The sequence below is a fragment of the Mauremys reevesii genome, linkage group 26 (genome assembly GCF_016161935.1).
Source record: "Mauremys reevesii isolate NIE-2019 linkage group 26, ASM1616193v1, whole genome shotgun sequence".
NCBI classification, from domain to species: Eukaryota; Metazoa; Chordata; order Testudines; family Geoemydidae; genus Mauremys; species Mauremys reevesii.
The window spans coordinates 7,891,027-7,900,718 of record NC_052648.1 but is presented as its reverse complement, the minus strand read 5'-3'; positions in this window follow the sequence as shown (position 1 = coordinate 7,900,718).

Here is a 9,692-nt window from a genome sequence, read left to right as displayed (position 1 = left end):
CTGCCTCATAAATCTCCGCCAGCGACTGCAGGGATTAAGGGGCCCGGTGGGTGGTTAGGGCTCTCAGTGACTCCCAGAGAGAGGCCCCCCCCTTCCTGTCCCCCAGCTGTAGCTGGGCCAGCCGCTCGTTGACTGATGTGCCCCTGGCGGCTCTTGATGGCCACCTACTCCCCCCACCACCACCCCCGATGACATGCACAGAGCAACCCCGCCCCCCAACCCACTCAAAGATGCCAGCTCATGTTCAGTGCACCGTGTATGAGGACTTGGATCCCAGGGGTGTGGCCAGGCCAGGTTATGATCTTGAAGGGGTGGGGGGGTTGCATTGGCTGTGACACTCGCCAAACCGCCCAATCCCAGGCACAGCCTTTGCAATGCAAGGCTGGGCTAGCAGATGTTCCCGCCAGGCCTCCCTCCTTCCCCTTCGCCTTTGCCTGACACCTGCTCCAAGCGGCGCCTGTGGAAAAGTTGTTCGGCACATGACGCCTACAAGAAAGGGCCTTGTTCTCACTCGGCACCTGGCGGCTCACAGCTGCCCGGGGCCCCTCGCTGACATGAAGGCCACCGGGGTTAGACATGGGAGAACCTGGCACAAGGGAGCTCAGAATCAGCTCCGGTTACTGGGTGTCCCACACCTGGTAGGCACAGTTGTCACCTATACCGCATGGATTGGACACTCCATCTCCGCTGCTGGAGGCGCGCACCCCACACCCAGCTGCTTCTCCGGCTGAGTCTCCCTCCTGTAATCCCAGGTCCGTGTCCTGTGTGGCTTCATTGGAGCCAGTTGTCTGGAGTAATGGAAGGAAGATGCAGGTGCTCTAGGTCTGCTCCCTGTTAGATACCATCTGTCCATAGCTGGCTAGAGAGCAGGGAAGGATGGACTGGGACCGCAGAGAATTGACTGGAGTTTCCTGCTTTCCCACGGACAGCCGGCAGGCCATGGCACCTCCCAGGGCCTCAGTCTGTCATCTGTAAAATGGGACTAATGATCATTCCTTTCTCCCACCTTTGGCCTGGGTTGGCCTCAGGGCAGGAACTCAGTGTATGTACCACACCTAGGATGGCGGGTATGGGGAGGGGGCAGTCTGGCTGGAACCCTTTCATAGTAATCGGATGGCTGTTGGGTCCAGCTATCCCGTATCTGGCCCCTACTGGCTACAGTTAGATCACATCTGGCACTGGCTGGAATGAGTGATGCCACGGCTCTAGGGTGACCAGATGTCCCGATTTTATAGGGACAGTCCCGATTTTTGGGTCTTTTTCTTATATAGGCTCCTATTACCCCTCACCCCCTGTCCCGATTTTTCACATTTGCTGTCTGGTCACCCAACACGGCTCACACCTGGGAAGTGATTCCATACTTGCTGGAGAGTTATGCCAGGACCTCATTTCTGACGCCTAGAGAGTACAGGGTCTTCTGGATCTGATCCCCACTCGCTAACGCCTACCGGCTCCAGCCGGTGGGATGAAGTAATCCCAGCGCTGACTGCTACTGGATGCAGTTATTCGGATGCCTGTTGTTTTCCAGAGCTGACGGCTTCCTGAAGTGGTCACAAGAATGAATTTTCCTGCCAGCTCTCCGGCCGGGGAAGGGCGGGGGCCTTCCAAGGCCTGGCGAAAATGAACGGGGAAAGCAGTCGCTGGGGGAATTCTGTGACCTCCCCCTGCCGATATTCATAACTCTGGCAAGAAAGCCCCATTGTGAGGCCGCCTCGCAGCTGCGCGATGGGCTGGGGGAAGAAGCTTTGTTTGTTTTGCTTGGTGAGGGAAAGCGTTGGGAAGGCCCAGAAAAATGTGAAACAAAATCCTGACAAAACCCAAGTGAAAGTACAAACAACTCTCCCAAGGGCATGTGTATTAATACCTCCCAGCGTGCATCCCAGCCGCACGCTCCATATGGCTACAATAGGGAGATTGTGAGATGAGTGAGGCGGCTTTCTCTGAAGGAGGGAGGCTCTGGCTGTGTTGGGCTCTGAGAGAACCACGCTGGAGGGATTCATTAGCCAACTGGATGGAAAACATTTGGCCTCAGCTGGCAGTTGTCCTGCAAGTGGAGTCAATGCAGGACCGAGGAGGGGGGGCTCCTTAGCCCAGGGGCGGATGCACAACCTGTTGGCAAAGATGGTGCAGCGTCCTTCTCTAGTGGCTGGGCTCCTGGAGGATAACAGCCTTACTACCTCTAGCACCGAAGGGAGTTGCTTCTTTAGCTTAAGTGGTAGAGCCGTAGGGCTGCTGGGGAGGTGAGGGCGCCTGTCCACCATCTTGATGGCTCACTGTGGATGTATGCGTGACAAGTGCGGCTACATGCCTGAGTCACCTTGAAGGAGCCCAAAGAGCTTTACTAAGTCATGCTCCAGAATCCCTTCCCCCACCCCCCGAAATGCAGCCACCTCTGCAGTGGGCTGGCAGCTGGCACAGACTCACCTTCCCGACAATGAGGGGAAGAGACGCCCCTGCCCTTATGGAATGTGTCATGGGAATCGTCAGCGCCCGCAGTCCCGGAGAGCCGACAAGAGCCTGGGTTTTATTTCTCTGCCTCCAGGGGGTGAAGGGCCGAATCAAGCTGCCCAGGCTTTGATGCTCTGGTTCCACCGGGGAGGGAGTCTAGCTGTGGTGCATCTGAGGCCTTCTGCTCCAAGCCATCCTGTCCTGGTGGTGGCCAGTGTCACCTGAATCCCTGCAGCAAAGAGAAGGGGCTTTCTCCAAGGTGACCAGGTGGATTGCGTCATGCCCCACAGGGAAACCCAGGCAGAGGGGTTAAGGGACTTGCCTGAGGCCTGGAGACAAGCTGGTGGCAGAGACAAGATGAGAGCTCAGAAGTGCCTGGCACCAGGACTGGGGTTCGGACCGCCGGCCTGCACTGCTCTCTGGAGGATAACAAGCAGCTGGCAGAGAAACAAGAGCGCGTGGGCTTAAAAGGGTATCAGGTGGCTTTCTTTAGCAGAGACAATATTATCTATCTAATCTGTCTATCTATTGCTAATGCTCATGAAGAACCCGCCAGTCTCCTGATTCCGCATTTCAGGTGTCAGTGACCAAAGGGGAAAGTGCACCAGCTCAGCCTGAGCCGGATGCAAACTGGGTTAACCCCAAGGGCTGTCACTGATAGCCAAGGGCAGCAGGAAAGCGGGCTCTGCCTTCCATCCCTCACCTCACCAGCGGCAGGAGGTGTCCTTGGCAGAGGATTCTGCTCAGGTTCGCAACGTTCTTAGGCCAGAAGGAGTTTCAGGAACCTGGGAGCACCGGCCTGGGAACGTTACTGAGAATAAACCCAAGAGCCTTGTGCTCCGAGTCCATCCCGTTCCCACCGCCCTCTCCTGGCCCAGCCTTTCCCTCGCTCAAAACTATCTGGCTGCCCGTGGTGTCTCATCATTTCTTTGCCCTTAGCAAGAAGCGCTGCAAGCCTTGAGCTGTGCATTAATGGGCATCAGCTGCTCTCCCGCACTAGCAGAGCCTAGTTAATCAGGGACCGAGCCCAGGTCTTCAGAGGCAGGGAAAGAATTTTTTATAGATTAAAAATAACAGTGTTCAAACAAACTGTGAGAGATGGCAAGACAGCCACTGAACCCTGACCTACTTCCAGGGGGGACCGGAGTGCTGGGAAATTGCATGAGGCACCAAATATTAGCTAGTCCAAAGGGGCTGCTTTTGAAAGAAAGAAAGAAAGAAAGAAAGAAAGAAAGAAAGAAAGAAAGAAAGAAAGAAAAGGGAAAGTCTGTTTGGCCCAGATGCCATTTGCCTTTTCTTTTCTCTCTTTTCATGCGGCACAGGCTTTCATTTAATATTGACTGGCAGTGTCTACGAGGCAGGCTTCCTCCTCAAAGACAAGCAGCACTTGCTTCCGAGGGGATACAATTTCCTTTACACAAAGAGGGGGCCGTGGGATGCTCTCCCCCCCACCCCCGAATCTGGGGGGAGGGGAAGAGGACCCTCCTGCTGGTGTATGGCCAACTGCTGATCTTGGTTACACCCTCCTTGGCGTCAAACCGGTGCAAGATCTGGCCCGGCAAGACTGGGTGTGCATGGAGATGTGGATATGCTGCTGATGGAGGGTAAAAGATACCGGGGAGAGGGAAGAAAGAGGGCCCCCGCTCAGAGCCCACAGGTCTGGCTGCTACCTGGATCTGATGTCTGGATCCTGCTGCACTCACAGGAGCTTACTGGGACTCCTGTGCTCAGCTTCTGGCTGCACTGGCTGGCAGTGAAAATGCTGTCTGTAGCTTGCTGGCTCTACGGGGTGTGGGACTGGGTGGTTATCCTGCCCCTAGCATACTGGCTGCACTGGCTGGCTATGGGAATGCTGCCTGTAGCATGCTGACTGCACTGAGTGTGTAGGACTGGGAGGTTATCCTGCCCCTAGCATGCTGGCTCTGGCAGTGCGAAAGCTGCCCCAACGGCTGGCAGTGGGAATGCTCCCCTAGCACGCTGGCTGCACTGGGTGTGAGTGGGAACTCTGCCGCATATGCTTGCTGCACTGGCTGGCAGTGGGAATGCTCCCCTAGCACGCTAGCTGCAGTGGCTGGCAGTGGGAACTCTGCCGCACACGCTGGCTGCACTGGGTGGCAGTGCGAACTCTGCCGCACATGCTGGCTGCATTGGCTGGCAGTGGGAAGTCTGCTGCACATGCTGGCTGCACTGGCTGGCAGTGGGAAGTCTGCTGCACACGCTGGCTGCACTGGCTGGCAGTGGAAACACTGCTGCACACGCTGGCTGCACTGGCTGGCAGTGGGAATGCTCCCCTAGCACGCTGGCTGCACTGGCTGGCAGTGGGAAGTCTGCCGCACACGCTGGCTGCACTGGCTGGCAGTGGGAAGTCTGCTGCACACGCTGGCTGCACTGGCTGGCAGTGGGAATTCTGCTGCACACGCTGGCTGCACTGGCTGGCAGTGGAAACACTGCTGCACATGCTGGCTGCACTGGCTGGCAGTGGGAATGCTCCCCTAGCACGCTGGCTGCACTGGCTGCCAGTGGGAATGCTGCTCACATGCTGGCTGCACTGACTGGCAGTGGGAAGTCTGCTGCACATGCTGGCTGCACTGGCTGCCAGTGGGAATGCTGCTCACATGCTGGCTGCACTGGCTGGCAGTGGGAATGCTGCTCACACACTGGCTGCACTGGCTGGCAGTGGGAATGCTCCCCTAGCACGCTGGCTGCACTGGCTGGCAGTGGGAATGCTCCCCTAGCATGCTGGCTGCACTGGCTGGCAGTGGAAACACTGCTGCTCACATGCTAGCTGCACTGGCTGGCAGTGGGAATGCTCCCCTAGCACGCTGGCTGCACTGGCTGGCAGTGAGAATGCTGCTCACATGCTGGCTGCACTGGCTGGCAGTGGGAATGCTCCCCTAGCACGCTGGCTGCACTGGCTAGCAGTGGGAATGCTGCTCACATGCTGGCTGCACTGGCTGGCAGTGGGAACTCTGCCGCACACGCTGGCTGCACTGGCTGGCAGTGGGAACTCTGCCGCACACACTGGCTGCACTGGCTGGTAGTGGGAATGCTGCTCACATGCACTGATAGGCTGGGAGTCATTGCCGCGCTGTCCCTACATCACCTGTCACCTCCACAGCAACACACGGAGAACAACAGGGAGGTGAAGCCGTACTAACAATGCAGCTGAGCCGCAGGCAGAGCTCAGACAAAAGCCGCCTTTGTTGGCGGGAAGAAGCTGCATTTTGCTGACACTTCCTGGGCCCTGCTATCGGCTCCAGCACCATCTATCACTGTCTCTTTGGGCTCCCCGTTTGTGCCGGTCTGTCTCAAGCGCATGTTTCATCTCTGATCACTGCAAGTGGCCAAAAGCAACAGATGAGCCCGCGATGGTGATTTATGCTGCGCAGGTTGGCGCTGCAACTGTTCAGGAGCCGGGTGGCAGCTGTTTCTCCTGTTACAGTGCAACGTGTTTGGTGGAAGAAAATTCCTTGGTTGGACTCGGACCGGCCCCATCGGGCTCTGCGCTGGCCTCTGGGGGCTGGTCAGGGTTTCTGATCTGGGATCAGAGCAGGGAGAGGGCCGAGGGGGGCTCAAGGTGAGAGGGCGGATTAGTGGGGAAGGGAGCTTGTAAATTGCAGGGGCTTGGAGGTGAGAACCGTGGCTGGATAAGGAGCCTGGTGGGGCTGGGAAGGGCTGCAGGCAGCCTGCTCTCCTGGCTGGGCAGGACAAGGGATGAGACGCCCCCAGGGATTCCAGCCCCTACCCCCAGCTCCTCCCTGCTCTTTTCTCACTGAGCCCTAACTCCCCTCCGCCGGCGCTGCCTGGCTGCACAGCCTTTCCCTGAGACGCTGGCCACCTAGGCCTCATCTACACTGGTATGTTTCTTCTGCACCCCCACTACTGTTCTGGTGCAGCAACCCCTAGTGGTCGCACCATGTAGACCAGCTTCTGGTCTTTTTAGCAGCCCTGGGTTAAAACACTGGGGATCCGTCTACACTAGGGCTCTCGACTCTGCTACCAGTGGAGCAGCGCTGATGCTAATGCAACAGTGTGAGCTTGGGAGAAAAATGCCAGTGTCAATAAAGCCAGGGGGGGCTGCCTCCCCACTCCTTGGAAGAGGAGAGAAATGTCCCAGTTATAATCCCTGGAGCCCCTCATTCTCCACCTCCGTCAGCACAAAGAGTGGGGCTAGCTGGAGATATGGGAGCGCCCGACGTCTGAGCTAACTCCCATTTCGATAGAGCCCTCTGTTCTACAGGAGGAAAAAGCACTTTGCAGGCACAGCACCGACAAGAAGAGCGCCGCATCCGCCAGAGGAAAGCATCTGTCTCTGGGGTGCATAGCAGCACACAGCAACGACCCCCAATCAGTCAGGACAGGACTCGCCGTGCCCTGCCCCTTGGGCAGTCACTCATCGTCGTGCAAAGGGAGCGTCAAAAGCTACCAGATGGGAATGGTAGCACAGTCCGCTGCCGTAAATGACCACACAGGGCGCAGGGCGGCCACGGGGTCGTGCTGAGCGTGTCCGCTTGCAGGAGCATATGGGAGGGCGGGGGTGGAACATAATTAACCATTGCAACAAACTCTCCTGGGAGGAGTGGATTTTCCAGCTCTGGATGTCCTCCGATCAGGCCTGAAGGCCCATTCCTCAGCCAAACGCAAGTTACTGGGCTCCATAAAGGTGTAGCTGGAGAAACTGAATGGCCTGTGAACTACAAGAGGTCAGACTAGACGATCAAATGGGACTGGTCTCTGACCTTAAACTCTGCGAATCGAAACCCTAACTAGCGTCCAGTCCAAGTCCTGGAGATCATATCCTGACTTCCAAGAACACCGGGGGATCTTTAGGGACTGGTTCTCCGTCCTGCATCCCAAGGAGCAGCAGTATCTCCCCCCAAGTGCTGACTCAGAGGGAACATAGCAGTCTCCTATCCAAGTGCTAGCCCAGCACCTGCAGTACAGCTGTAGGGCTGCCAGAGCAGGTGTACCACCTCCCCCCGACTTGGGTGGGTTGTTTTTATCCCCCTAACCAAGCCGTCGCTCTGATTTGTGCCTCTTTCCCTGCCTCCCCCTGAATTATCGACGTGTTTGCAGATGTAAAGTGATCTAGAAGAGACAGGCAGACGAGCGGAGGGCACACAGGCGGGGGAAATGCCTGTATTAAACTGACAGCAAAGAGACAGCAACACCGGAGCAAAAGGAGATGCTGGGGTGTTTTTTTTTTCCCAGCATCGCAAATACATGGCATGATCATCTTCTCTCCAGAATTTGCCTCTTTGTTCCTGTAGCTTTTGGCCTAACCACAGGGGAAGGATGCCCTCTGCTGGAGATAAAGCACTAATGCAAATCAAAAATGCACACGGCAAAACCAAGGCAGCGGGGTAATGCCCGCTGTATCTGTGCCCAGGGTTGGTGGTCGCCTCTGCAGCACAGAAAGGAAAGCTGCAGAGACAACTCACGCAAGGAGCTTGCAGGCTTCCCAGAGACAGCATGATGCTGAGGTTCCATTCAAGGGTCCATTTAATCCTGGCTTTAATCCGCTCCAAATCCCGACTGTAAGCCGGTTAATGCCACCCTTCAGAATTAGGCTCCTGCATGACAGCCCCTTCCTGCAGGCTGGCGACAGGGAAGGCTTCTGTGTTCTTAGCTGTGGGGCTGTTTGGGCGATCGCTGTGTGCGAGCGAAACGGATTCATGCATATAAAAGGTTGTTACAAGGAAGAGGGAGAAAAATTGTTCTCCTGAACCTCTGAGGACAGACAAGAAGCAATGGGCTTAAATTGCAGGAAGGGAGGTTTAGGTTGGACATTAGGAAAAACTTCCTAGCTGTCAGGGTGGTTAAGCACTGGAATAAATTGCCCAGGGAGGTTGCGGAATCTCCGTCATTGGAGATTTTTAAGAGCAGGTTGGACAAACACCTGGCGGGGATGGTCTAGAAAATACATAGTCCTGCCCTGAGTGCAGGGGACTGGACTAGACGACCTCTCGAGGTCCCTTCCAGCCCTACGAGTCTATGATGGTGCAATGAGCTTGCTGGGGCACGGTGGCTTGGTCTCCACACCACAAAACCACCATCACCGCTGGCCGTGCAAGGCCCCCTTGCCAGCATGCCCAGCGGAGAGGCCAAGCAGAAAGGGCTGCAGAGACTGGCCCCTCGGGGTCATGTGGGACACACACTGGCTCCAGGTGGTGAGGGGGAAGATTACCTCGCACTTGTCCATGTTCTGGCTTAACAGAGGCTGGTCCTCTGGCCCCACATTTACACCCACAAACAAACAGCTGCAGGGAAACGGTCGGGGGCGAGTCGGGCGTCATGGCTCTCACCGCCTCATGGCTGCGTCTCCAGTGAGCATGGACCTAATGGGTGGAAGGAGCGTGTGCAAGATTTCCCCTGGCTAACAAGAGCAACAGCAGCCCAGTGGAGGGCCGAGGAGCAGGCCAGGCAGTGTTACCTCTGGAGCTGACGTGCGACTCCTGTCCCTTCCATCCGCCCGGCCACACCCCAACCATCGCTACCGGGGGAGGTGGAGGTTTCCAATGGCCCATCGGCCTAGCTTCCGGGAAGCTGCAACGTGGTCCCACGGTGGAGCGGTGCCGTGACGAGAGATAAGCCAGATGGCAAAGCCCAGCTGTGGATCAAGGGGATGGGGAGCCCCGAACTCTGCATGGCCCCTCGGCCGCACCTGCGTCCTGATGCCAGAAACTCTGCACCTGGCTGAAGAGGAGTCCCCAGGGGGGCTTTAACGCTTCCCCTTTCCCACCCTCGGGCCAGTCCCAGAGAACAAAACAGTGGGTGTGAGACGCATTCGGGGGTGAGGTCGGTCCGGCTCCGTCCCGCAAGCCAGCCGGAATGGATGGAGCGGATCTGCGCTAGCACGTGCTTTCCCGGCTCTGCAAGGAACAGCAGAGCCCGGGGCTCCTAAGGCAGCACCTTCCATTGAAAGGACTCAGCCTGTGCAGATGCCAATGTGGTGGGTGGACAGATATCAGGGAAGACTGTTCATCCCTCTGTACACCCCAGGCAGCCCTCCCTTGTCAAGTCACAGGCAGGCTCTTCCCTGCTGGCGTCCGTGTCTGGAGACCCCTGGGTTTCCTGCTGCTGTTGTCTAAGGCAGGATGCGCACTAGACGCACCAGTGGTCTGCTCCGGTCTAGCAATGCCTGGATTTGTACAGCACCTAGCACAGTGGGGCTCTGATCTCGCCCATGGCCGCATGTCTCATTCTTTTGATTGACAGGATGTTACATCTCTTACTCGGGGCAC